General features: G+C 41.9%; 1 protein-coding gene across 2 annotated transcripts in view; it reads right to left on the bottom strand.

Moving 5' to 3' along the window:
• The window catches only part of FMN2 (formin 2), a 310405-nt gene that overhangs the window by 154357 nt on the left and 143036 nt on the right, over nucleotides 1-13012 (bottom strand). The gene's annotated exons all lie outside the window — the stretch shown is intronic.

The raw sequence follows: 13012 nt of genomic DNA, 5'->3' as shown, positions 1-13012 counted from the left end.
ATTTCCTTTTTTTTTTTTTTAAGGGCAAAATATAAAAAAGGAAGTTAAGATGGCACTTTGTCAAAGGTTCCTTGGCTGTTGAACGAACCTGACTTCTGGGTCTAAAAAACAAAAACAATCTCCCTCAAAAAAAAAAAAAAAAGCTACATGCCAATTTGTTCCCTATTAGACAGTGTAAGTGTAACAGGTCAGAAGTAAACACAGAGGGACCATGTAACACAGATGCCAGAATCCGAGCTCCCTGAGTGAGGCTGGGAAGATTCTCCTTTCCACCATACACAGGACTCCAGAGAATGTAAAACGACCTATTCAAAATCCTTGCCTTTTAGACTGGATTTGAACTTTCCTACTGACCAGATGTGGTTCACAAGACTTGCTGATTATAAAACCTACCCTAAATGAAGCTACTTTGAGAAATTAATGTCTTTTTTCTTTTTTACTGTTGACAGAAATCATACCTGATCTTTTTTAAGATGTCAATCTCAGCATCAAAATAGTAGAAGGTAAATAATTCACTATAATATCAAGTCTCAGCTACAAGCACTGCCTCCCGCTAAGTGGATGCACTTCCACACCCATCACAGAACCTGCCCCTACGGCGTGTTCCGAGCGGTCCACTCTGGAGCAGGGCACACGCCCTCGGAGAACACCAGTCTGACCCGACGCTCAGAAGCAGCCTAACACTGGCAACAGTCAGTTCTCTCCCCTCAGACACACTCCTTGGACCCTACATCTTCTATTTCGTCCTCTTTAATGTTTTATCCTTTCCCCAGTATCATTTCATCCATTTCTACTGTCTTTCAGGAAACAGTATCTCTCGGGGTCTTTAGACGTCAGTCCTCCAATTATTTCTCAGGATTCTCCCCCCTAACCACGGCCTGACCTATAAGCAGTCTCTGCAAGCCTCGCTCCTGCTTTATTCTCTACATTCTACCCAGACGTCCACAGCCTTTGGAAAGGCCTCATGTTGAGTGTGTGGGCAGCTCACGGTTCTGAGTCCTCTCTGTGTGTTTCACTAACCCCTGGGGGTCCCACCTTGGAGGAGGCCTCCCTTCTCCTTCAAGTCAACAGGGCCCAATTCTAACCCATTCATTCAACAAAACTAAGGACTCTGTGGCAGGTCCCATGCTTAAGAGCTTATGCCGCAAAATCCTCTTCAGCTTTTAACAACAGAACATCTGCATTTCAGCTGGGGATGTGTCTGGCCACTAACACAGCATTTTCCACGGCCTACGTTACACCGAGGTGTAGCCATGCGACCAAGTTACGGGCAACAGAGTGCAGGGAGCAATGAAGCACAGAGGCAGAAAGGAATGTTGTCTCGGGCTCAAAGGCAGAATGAAGGAACTGAGCCATCCTCGGCAGTACTGAACCCTGGGGGTGTTGAGAGAGTAAAAGTTAGAAAACGAAACCCTGGACAAGCCAGTAGAATGGAAGCACTCGACCTCCCGGGCACTCACCTGTGCAGACTTCCCCTGAAAGAGGGAAACTGACTTTCCACCCTTGTAAGTCACGGTGGAGGCAGTCAGAATGACACTGAAACTCGTACGCCCACCAAGCAAAGGCATCCTGCACACATAGCCAAAGCGATGGGCAAACTCAGCAGCCCTTAGCAGCCGGCTCGGGAAGACCGCCCCCGTCACTGGTGCAGACCTGACTCGGTCCCAGATCCGGTCACACATCAAGGTTCCCGTATTTCCTCAGCTTCCCTTCCTCTCTCCCCCAGCCTCATGCAGGAGGCTTCTGCCCCCAGGATGCCAGGCTGGCCCCAGCCCACATCCTGTAAATGCCGCCCTTTTGTCATTCCTCCCTAACAAACAGTGAATGGCCCCTTATGGTTCAGCTCTGTTCTCCACTGTCAACAGCACTGACCCCGACTACTACCCGGACAGGAGCGTCCCGGCATCAGTCTCAGGGCTGACTTAGGACCCTCTTCCTCCTGTCATCAGGTCAACTGTATTCAAATGACAACTGAGCTGTGATTTTACAACTAAACCCAAGTCAAACACTGAAAAGAATTTATACAACTTGCCTCAGAGTTATGTCAGGACATAGTAGAAAGCTGATGTGAACTCTATTCATTATGTAAGTAACCAAAACCACACTTAAGTAATAATTTAATGAGCCAACCATAGTGTCTGCTGTTAATGCAGTGAAGTATGTATTTTACGTATGTCACGTGGAATGTGACCTAAGTAAGCCGATGCCTCAAACACTCCACATTAAATATCCAATAAACAGATAACTTGCAGTTCCTTACAATCTGGTGAAATCACGCACTAAAGACAGAAACTACCTAACTTGCTCGTGGTCTAAATGCAGAGTCATGACAAGGGCTTTGTTGCCTAATTCCTGGCCAGGGTGTGAGCGGGGCTTTCCTCTGACATGCCAGCCTGGCCCTGCAGGAAACTGAATATTGGCTTAGAGGGATGTATGGCCAGATCCAACCAGGCAGGCTTCCCTGAGGAGGGAAGAAGAGGACCATTGACTACCGAGATGGAATGTGGGTTCCAGAGCAGAATCCCAGGACATAAACGTTGCTGTTTCTCACCCAAATGTCAGGACACAAAAAGCAGCCTTGGACCCGTGAATGAGCAAGTGACAGGAGAACACAGGCAGATATGAAACAGTGAAGCTGAAGCCAACCATAGGTGCAAGATGGAGGGAGTTGCAGGGAGGGGACAATTCCCAGACTCAGGATTTCCAGCACTTTGACCTGCGTGCGAGCGGAAGTCTGTACTTTGCTCCATGTCTTTGCCATAATGAGCAGCCATGTAACTGCACACCTTCTTCAGCCAATGGATCTCAATTGTCCTACCTGTAGAATATAGTTAATAGCCCGTATGCAATATTCCCATCATTTCAAACAATCAAATATGCAATGTGAACTATTTTTAAAGTTTAAGACATCTTGCAAACGCAAGGTGCTGGTATTAATTTGCTAATTTAAAAATGAGCGTTTATATCTTACAATGCTGCAAAAGCACTTGAGCTTATTCCAACAAGAGGAAAACAAGCAATAATAGAAAGTAATCAGGAACAAACCAAATGAAGTTCGGTGAACTCCACAGCTAAGAGAGGACAACCCCACACGCTGACTCAGTTACAAAACGCTGTCTCTCTAAGAACTCTCTGGACACACTGTCAGTCATTCCATAGCTTTGGTTTGGATTCAGTTTTCTTACTTTGGAAAGATATGGTCATTTCTACATTTTCATTCGGTGAGAATCTGGAACCAGGAGCCTTCCCTGTACTGCCTGATACTGTTTCATGACAACAGCAGACACCTTAAATCTTACCTAGTCTACACTCAAAAGTGAAGGATGCTTATATGGGGTTTAGCAGAGCAACAGGTGGTCAGGGTTCTTAGTGCACACACACGGGCAGGGAGAGCTGCCCTTCTGACTCACAGCACCTCCTTCTCTGATGACTGTCAAGTCTCAGGGCAGGATGCCCAGCCTCCCGGGCATCGGAACAGCCTCCCAAGTCCCTGCAGACCACAAGAGGCATGGACACTCCATGCCCTGCAGTGATTTTCACGGAAATGCGAACTAATTTCTCTTGGATAAACACACATAGAAGCAACACTAGTGGGTTACGTTGTATATATACTAAACTTTAGGATTTACTACCAAATAGATTTCCATATGTGTTGTCCTTGTTTGCAACTTCAGTAGACTAACTAATGAAATGAACAAATAAAATTTCACACTTTTCAATAGTATTCATAAAAACATATATGTGATAAAAAATTTAAGTATCTCAGAACAAAATCACAAGGTTAAATAAATTACCCAGGAACCTCGAAACTAGTTAGGTGTTTTGGAAAGCATTACACATGTCACTGGTGTCCACAGAAACACACACATGAAGGACACGCAAAACTAAGTTAGATATTTACCAAATAAATTTTCATTTCTTTACCCATGAGCATTAGCTGAGAATTTAGAAGCAGTGAATATAGAAATACAGTATCAGACAGATTTCAGGTGCCCAAAAAACTACTGAATACATTTCTAGTGGATAGCTAAATCATGTCAGCACTACAGTCAGCTGCATAGAGATGTTGATTAATAGTAATTTTGAATGATCTGTAAGAATACAGCATCCTTGGAAAGTACTATTGGAAAGTGTTTACTTCTAGATTAGATTTTTCTAGCCAATTCACTCTGTGTCACTCCTACAATCTGTGGGTAATATGTTCATAGAATACAAACTAAATCAGATCAAAATAATCATCTTTTTAAAAAAATTCATTTAGAAGTCAAATAAAAGCAATTTCAGAGTCAGATGGTATTTGGGATTACGAAGGTTTGTTTCTCCCAGCTCAAGGTTACTCTCTTGACTTTTGGGCAGCGAGAAGGCAAAGAGACTCGAGTAGCCTTTGGAATTGTACACGTATAACTCAACTCCGACCTTCTCACAAATCCTAGGCTTATTTCCCAATCTCCTTATCCTACCCAACGGAGCTGAAGTACAAAGTTCAGTGCTTAACAGATAGTCAGTATTCAATAAAGAGTCATGGAGTGAATTAACGCCATGTGAAATCTCAGTTATCCTACTGCTCCTATGAAATCCCCTAAATCACTGCACAATGACTCCACCTCAGGGGAAGCCGTAGGTTACAGCCTGTATTTCATTTGTCTATTTCTAAAAATCCAGAGACAGGAAAGATATTGAAAATGCAGAGTGGTAAACAAAAGCATAATAACAATACCTCAGGGCAGGAAACTGATAAAGGGCAAGATCCAGATGCAGGAAAGCCCGTGGTCTGTACAAAGGGCTGAGCCAGGGGCGCCAGCAGCCGACATGCACAGCTGAGCCAAGACGGACCGGTGTGGCTCTTATGAACACCCCTGAACATTTGCTAGGCTGGTGACAAGACTCATGCACCAACAGAGTCCACCAGCAGTCAAAGAAATGGATTAACTCATATGGAAACAGAATGGTTACCCCAGCCCTCAAATCACTTCTTTGTTTTATGAGACAAGACCCAAGATCCAAACCCCAGCCCCTCCCAAGACTGGCCCCATTTGTGTATAAGACGACATCCCTCCAACCTCAGCTGCTCCTAATGGAAGCAACACTGATTTGCTGGAGACATGGAAAGAAGTGTCACTTTCAACTTTCTAAGGCACTTCCATGAAAAGCTAAGCCCAGAGTAGCAAACAAGAAGAAAACGAAACCCCTGAAAGAAACCTCTAGAACAGTTTAATATACATATGGCCTTTTCAGAAAGTCTAATAATTAGAAAACACATCACTTTAAGGCTGGTAATGGACCCAGACCATTGTCTTAGTGCATTAGGGCCTGAAGTAGCAGTTAAAGGCCTGGCTAGATCCCCTGAAGATTCTCTAAACAGGATGGATGATGTCCCTGAGGGAAGGGAAATGTCCATTTTCAGGTAATCACCTGAAGGGAAATCACTCTTCTACCAATGGAACCAAGTGGACATAAAGAACTAAAGCTGTTCAAAAATGATGTTAACTCTCAACAGAAACTCACACCTAACCTCCACAGTGGCTCACTCGTGGGCTAAATCTGCGTGGGCTCCAGTCACGACCCCACATCCTTTATGCCCATCTCATTACCAGCACAGGCTGATGCTACACCAAAAACAACCTCCCAGGGGAAAAGGGAGGAACCTCACACACGGTATAACAAGCATGAGTAACCTGAAGAATTAAGATATAGACACCTTAAGAAGAGAAACTATGAATAATCAGGAGCTAGTAATGATTAAGGTACCAGCCTTTCAGGTACGATTCCTTCTGCCATCCCATTCTTTCCTTTCTGACATTGGGGAGGGGGTGAAAGCAGAGACGGGTCCTTATTCTTAGAGAGAACAGTTGACTTCTACCACCTGAAGACAGGAAAACCTTAGGCTCACAGATATAAGATTATGTACTTAACAAATCAATAACTCATCTAAATGAAAAGGCACTTTTAAAAGAAAAGCAAATGAGTACACGAGCCATTTTACACATACATGTTCTTTCACGTCTTCTCAGATTGCTGCCTCAACCTACAAGCTCCTCTATCTCAGGCCAGGATGACAGCCGAGCTCAGGTTCTCAGCTCGTGTGCAGAGGGACCCCGGGACAGTAAGGCGTCATTCCTGACTCACTGCATTATCTCAGGCTTTCTCTTCTTCTACCTTTCCTATTTTTGAACTGGAAGCCAATAAACCAGTAACTAAAGTACAGGCAGGAAAGACAATGATTCGAGTTTGTACAACTGCTTTGATAACATGACTGGGGAAATAAGGTCAGGAAGTAAAGGAATGAGTAACTCCTTGTTTTCTCAGAAGGACCACAGGGAACACAAGAGTTACCCTCGTCTGATTCAACACGAGTTTCTAATTATAACTTATCCATGGGGAGATTGACATACACATATCTTTTTGGTAATGAGAGAAGGTTTTTACACACTTCCTAAAACAGAAGTCTTGATTATTCTCCAACATCACAATAATGAAAAGCATGACATATGTCTCCTTGTGGTAGAAAAGAAACAGATATGCAAACTCAGACTGGATTTCAGCTCAAAGAGACACAAATTGGCATCTTCACATATAATGCTCAAGTGCACTCACCCTTCCAAGGCCTCTTTCCCTTTCTTCTACAATGGGTTTTCCCTTTTCTGGAAGTTCTCTACACCCCTGGTATCTTCTCCAACAGAAGTTCTGCCCAGTGTGTAAAATGTCTTTGGCCCTCCTCACCTTTTCCTCCTCTTTTCAGGGGTCATCGGGAAGAAGGTTAAGGATCATGGCGAGGGTAGGGGGTTCAATGCCACCTGAGGAGGTTGTTAATGCAAAAAAAATTCAATAATTTGTACGAATTTTTTCTGCCCTTTTTTTTTCTTTGTCCCTCTAGAAAAAACAGCTGACACTATGGGCTAAAGCAGGGGTTCCCAACCCCCCAGCCACAGACTGGTACCAGTCTGTGGCCTGTTAGGAAAGTGGCTTCACAGCAGGAGGTGAAGGGTGGGTGAGCGAGCGAAGCTTCATCTGTATTCACAGCTGCTCCCCATCGCTCGCATTACCGCCTGAGCTCCATCTCCTGTCAGATCAGCAGTGGCATTAGATTCTCACAGGAGTGCGAACCCTACTGTGCACGGCGCATGCAAGGCATCTAGGTTGCGCACTCCTTATGAGAATCTAATGCTTGGTGATCTGAGGTGGAGCTGAGGTGGTGATGTTAACGCTGGGGAGCAGCTGCAAATACAGATTATCCTTAGCAGAGAGGTTTGACTGCATAGTAAATCAATTGCTTGCAGACTCATATCAAAACCCTATCAGTGAGTGGGAAGTGAAAACAAGCCCAGGGCTCCCACTGATTCTGCATTATGGTGAGCTGTATAATTATTTCATTGTATATTACAATGAAATAATAATAGAAATAAAGTGCACAATAAATTTAATGTGCTTGAATCATCCCAAAACCATCCCCCTTGCGCCGGTCCGTGGAAAATTTGTCTTCCACGAAAACTGGCCCCTGGTGCCAAAAAGGTTGGGGCCCGCTGGGCTAAATGACAGTCTGACTGGGATAAATGAAAAAGAATGGACCTATTACCACAGCTACCAATCAGTTTAAAACCACCTTGTCGAAGAAAAGAATCCAGGGAAGAAATGAATCCATGTACTAGAGCAACCGCATCCCCACCGACAGCTCTTTCATCCGTTTGAAAGGCTGACTTACATACACCCCAGACCTTAAAGAAACTATGAAATACAGAGACTGTGACCAGCAGCTATCTCAACAGTTGTCAGGAACCTATTTCCAAAGTTCCAGATCATTGGAACGTGCAATGTTTGAGAAGATCTACCCCTTCCTTCTCGTTCTTTGTATGAAAATACAGAAAGAGGGGTATGTAAAAGTCTGTTTTTACCCCTAATAGTAAGGGAGTCTGGGTCTTACTCCCTCTAAGATTACTTTATTGAATTTTCAGAATAAGTAATATCTTTTCAAATGTAAACTTTTCTGCGAAACTTGGGGTGAGTCTTCATAAAGATATGTTATTCCTTTCAAATGACTTCTGTGTAGTTAAAAAAAACAATAATCTTAGCAAGAGAGATGGTTTCACATGCTTTGAGAAGAAAATTTTAAAAGAAGATAGACCCATACTCAGTAGTTTTCTAGTAACTTCAGTTTATTAAGTGCCTGTAAAAGCTGAATGAATGAAAAAAGTGTGGGCAATACATAAGCCTCTGAAAATTTACGACAGGTTACATTTTTTTTTTCACGGTACGTGGACCTCTCACTGTTGTGGCCTCTCCTGTTACGGAGCACAGGCTCCGGACGCGCTGGCTCAGCGGCCATGGCTCACGGGCCTAGCCACTCCGCAGCATGTGGGATCTTCCCGGACTGGGGCACGAACCCACGTCCCCTGCATCAGCAGGCGGACTCTCAACCACCGCGCCACCAGGGAAGCCCCAGGTTACATTTTTTAAAATGCAATTTCAGTGTAAGTAAACATACAGAAAAGATAAAATTAATATATGGGCAAAACAGCAAGACTGCAGTAAGTTAAGCAAGAAAGATGGTGATAACAATGACAGATTCCATATACATAGTCCTGGGTGGCCCGGTGTAGCTGTGCAACAAGGGGAAATGGGATGGTTCTCAAAACAGGGAGGTGAGATCTGTAACCTCAACAATGGCAAACGTGATTCATGAAGCTGAATCAAGATAAACAGAGAGAAAACTGGAAGCAAACAACAAATCATTGTTTGGTATGAGTTGTGTGTTAAATACATTTTCTATAATTTTGTATTTTGGCTGCAATACATGAAATGCTAATTTCACCTCAACATGGAATAGAGGAAAGAGTGCAGATTCTTCAACAACATGAAATTGTAAATACAGTTAAGGTAGCCATGCTCATGCCTTAGACACATCAGCAGCTCACATGGCCCTGCTAAAAAGAGGTTTATAAATACATGAAAAAGATTTTGCAAGTAGGCTTCTAATTCCATAGTGTTTTATGATTTCAAACGAGGTAAAAGAATAAGCGAATGGAAGAGACCCAGGAACACAGATGTTCAGATACTCGTGGTAAACACAGGACACGGGTAACAACGTTTCCTGAGAATGTGGGGGAAATGTATGGAATGTGTTACCAGGAAGAAAACACGCAGTGAGCATAAGTGAGATCAGCAGTGCCTGGGGCTGCTCCGGAGAACAGGCGCCTTGCCTACAAGGAGAAACTCAGAAGGATGATAAAGGCCTGATGCAGATTTGACAAGAGGACTTACTCCAAACCACTGTTTCTGGCCCTTGAAGACGTCTGCTGGATAAATAACACCAAAGGGGATCACCTCACACAGGGTTTTACTCTGTTTAGGTGGAAAATCTCTCAATGAACCAGGTCTTAAATTTGAAAATACAAACCATCAAATTAGTTGAAAACCTACTTATTATTTCAAGTCATCCCTGGAACCACTCCAAGCCCCTCAGCCATTTCTCCAGGTTAAACAGCACAGGGTCTCAAGTCTCCAGGCCTTCAAATCTCTATTCAGAAGCTATGTTTTTTCCTCCAAGTTATATACACTACTCTAATTTCGCCAATAGTATAATTTGCTTTTAAACTGTACATTATACACTAACACCTCCCTTCCTGTTTCATTTTTCGCATCACCAAAACACTAAGAATAAACTAAAACCATGTTGCCATTTGATTGTTTTCTTCATGTGCATTTTATAATGATCAGACTTTGAAATTAAAACAAGCTTTAGCCATACTCGGTAGAAAAAAGGGGAAATATTTCTTGTCTTTTTAAAAGGGGAAATTTGGTTTGGTCTTATATTTGGCTGCTTTGTATTTTGGGGAAGACATAATCTGGAATCCAAAAAGCCAGTCTAATGAGTTTCTGTTTTGTTTCTGGAACATGAGTCCTCTCCATCTACCTGCTTCCTATGCGGCAGTATTCAAAAGCAAGCTGGTATTACTGTAATACGAAAGTTTATACTTAACAGAAGAAGCCAAGTGTGTCTGGGGTTGCCAGGGTAACACTGAAACCTAACTTTCAAAACAGCAACAAAATGTTACTTTTTCTTCTCTCGCCACTTAGAGGCTGGAGACTTGCTCAGTTTCTATCAAGCCCTGTGCCCATCTGGGCTTCAACAAGTGTCTCACCTCAAACTCCAGCTTCTAGTTCTGCTTCAAGAACATGCTCATTTCTAGAACAAAGCAGGAGACATTCCATCCTAATATGAAAAACTTTAGTTATAACACTAATTGATTAAAGTACAGAAAACCTTAGTAAAAGGGGCCGCAAGTAAAGCCACCAACATTAGGTAGAAAAGTACTAAAAAGAGATACTTTGTACTATACTTAGAGCTAAGAAGTTATAAAGAATCACCTGCTTATGTTCTATGGAAAGTTTTAATGACATTAGAATGAATTCATGTGGAGAAGTACACAAAACACAAAACTATCCATAAAGACAGCCATGCAGATCAACTAAAGAAAAACTTTGCCTCCATTCCTCAAAACACAATGATTGTAATGATTATACAGGAAAAAGCGATAAGAAAACGTGCCTGACCTCTGCAAGGCCATGGCTGACTGCAGCCCAAGCTCAGTCTTCCTTTTGCCCTCCTTCAAGTTCACTGACATCACTCTCAGTATGTTTCCCCATAACTTCTGGGTGGTAAGGTTTATATTAGTTTCCCAAAATATTTTGTAAAACTTGCTATTTTGAAGTCATTTTTCCTACCTTAGTTAAAATTTGTTAATTACGAAAGGATAGGCATTTCATTCACTTCTAATCCTGACACAACCTCATAGAAAACAATTGACTACAACCACCAAACTTAAGTCACTTTTTTGGTTTTGAGGCTAAACATATGTAAACAATGGTTTACAATGGTACCATAATTGGCAGCAAATTAAGTCCTGCTTATTCTACGGAGGCATCATTAACTAACAGTTTTTGGTCTGAATTCACTCTCTTCATGTGTGTAAAGGGTAAGAGATCACAGGGGCAAGAGCACATGGGACCTCACGCATCACATTCCTGCACATGGCGGGGGCGGGGGGCAAAGGGGGTTAGAGCTGAAGGTGCCAGGATGGGCAATTTTAGTTTATGAACCGAGGTTTAGGCTTAATAACGCAAATCTCCTCTGCTTCACGTGTCTGTTCAGCACACAAGTTAAAAACACAGAGGGCCTTAGATTTTGCTTTCAATCCTCTTTCATACATAAGGACTTGAGGGAAGAAAAATCCTCTGAAGCTTCCACTGGTACAGGTGGTAAACCAGTTTATAATCAAAGTTAAACCAATAGCGGACGTAACCCTCACAAACACTGTCCCGGAATGTCCGTGGAAAAGCCAGTGGGTCTCCTAAAGGGGTTTTCATTATGTTCCCAGGGACCATGTTCCTAAAGAGAAAAATCAGTCCATAGCTTTAGCATTTTCATCAAAAGAAAAAAGACATCAATTTCTCCTTCAGAGGTGAATGGACTCTTGCCTATAAAACCGTTTTGTTCTGTAAGTCAAAAACAAGCTTATACTTTTGACGATACACTTTTGGGGAGGTTACCTTTAAAGATTTTTAAGCTTGAAAAAATTATTTACACAGAAAATTATAGTCTGGCATGATTATTCTATGGGTAACTGGAGCTACCTGAAAAATATTTACTTTCTCATAAAATAAGATTTTTACTAGTAATTACATGAATAGGAAATTAAGACTCAGAATTCGCACTGAAATCCTGAGCTGCAGCTTCCCCACACCCTCTGCACACTGGTTACTGTCTTTCCTTTGAATTCCAGCCGTCCTAGTACATGTGAAGTGTGTCACATGGTGGTTTTGAGTTTCATTTCTAGTCACATCTTTGCCCATCTTTCAGTCAGGCTGTGTTGTCGTCATTTCATTGAGCTGTAAGAGTGCAACACATATTCAGCATATTAACCCCTGATCAGATACGATTTGCAAATACTTTCTCCTATTTTGGGGGTCATCTTTTTTATTTTCTTGATAGTATTGTTTGCAGCACAGATACTGTTCATCTTGATGTTGTCCAACTGGTCTATTTTTTCCTCTTGCCATATGTACTTTTGGAGTCTATCCAAGAAACCACTGCCCAACCCATGGTCATGAAGATTTACTCCTATGTTTTCTTCTGAGTTTTATAGTTTTAGCTCTTATGTTTAAGTTTATGATCCATTTTGAGTTAACTTTTGTTCACAGTAGGAGTTAAGAGGTACAAATTCATTTTTTTGCATGTGGATGTCCAGTTGTCTCAGCACCACTTGTTGAAAAGACTTATCCTTTGCCCTTGAAATGTCTTGGTACCATTGTCAAAAATCAATAAACCATAAACAACACTATTTATTTCTGGGCTCTTAATTCTATTCCATTGACCAATACGTCTATCCACACTGTCACACTGTCATAATTACTGTATCTCTGTAATCACTGTGTAATCAGGAAGTATAACTCCTCCAACTTTATTCTTCTATATTGTTTTGAATATTCTGAACCCCTTGCATTTTCATATGAATTTTCAAGATTGGCTTGTCAATTCCTGAGGGGGAAAGGCAGTTGGGATGTTGTCTAGACACCGTGTTGAACCTGTGGAACAATTTGGTGGTGTCTTCCATCTATAAATACAGTGTGTCATCCTGTTTATCTGGATACACCTTAACTTTCTTCAGGGTCTTCTAGTTTTCAGTGTATAACTCTTAGACTTCTTTTGTTAAATTTATACCCAAGTATTTTATTTTTTTGATGCTATTATAAAGGAAATTGTCTTCCTAATTACATTTTTCACAGTGTTAATTGCTAGTCTCTAGAAATAGAATTGATTTTTGTACATTGACTCTATATCTTGTTCAATCTCATTGAATTCTTTTATTATTTCTAATAGTTTTTTAGTGGATTCCTTAGGTTTTTTATATACAAGATCATGTCACCTACAAAGAGAGACATCCCAATCTAGATGCCATTTACATATTTCCTTTTCTTGCCCAACTGCCCTGATGAGAACTTCTAGCACATTGTTAAA

The sequence above is a fragment of the Globicephala melas genome, chromosome 16 (genome assembly GCF_963455315.2).
Source record: "Globicephala melas chromosome 16, mGloMel1.2, whole genome shotgun sequence".
In the NCBI taxonomy this organism is placed as follows: Eukaryota; Metazoa; Chordata; class Mammalia; order Artiodactyla; family Delphinidae; genus Globicephala; species Globicephala melas.
This window is presented reverse-complemented; position numbering and strand designations above follow the sequence as displayed.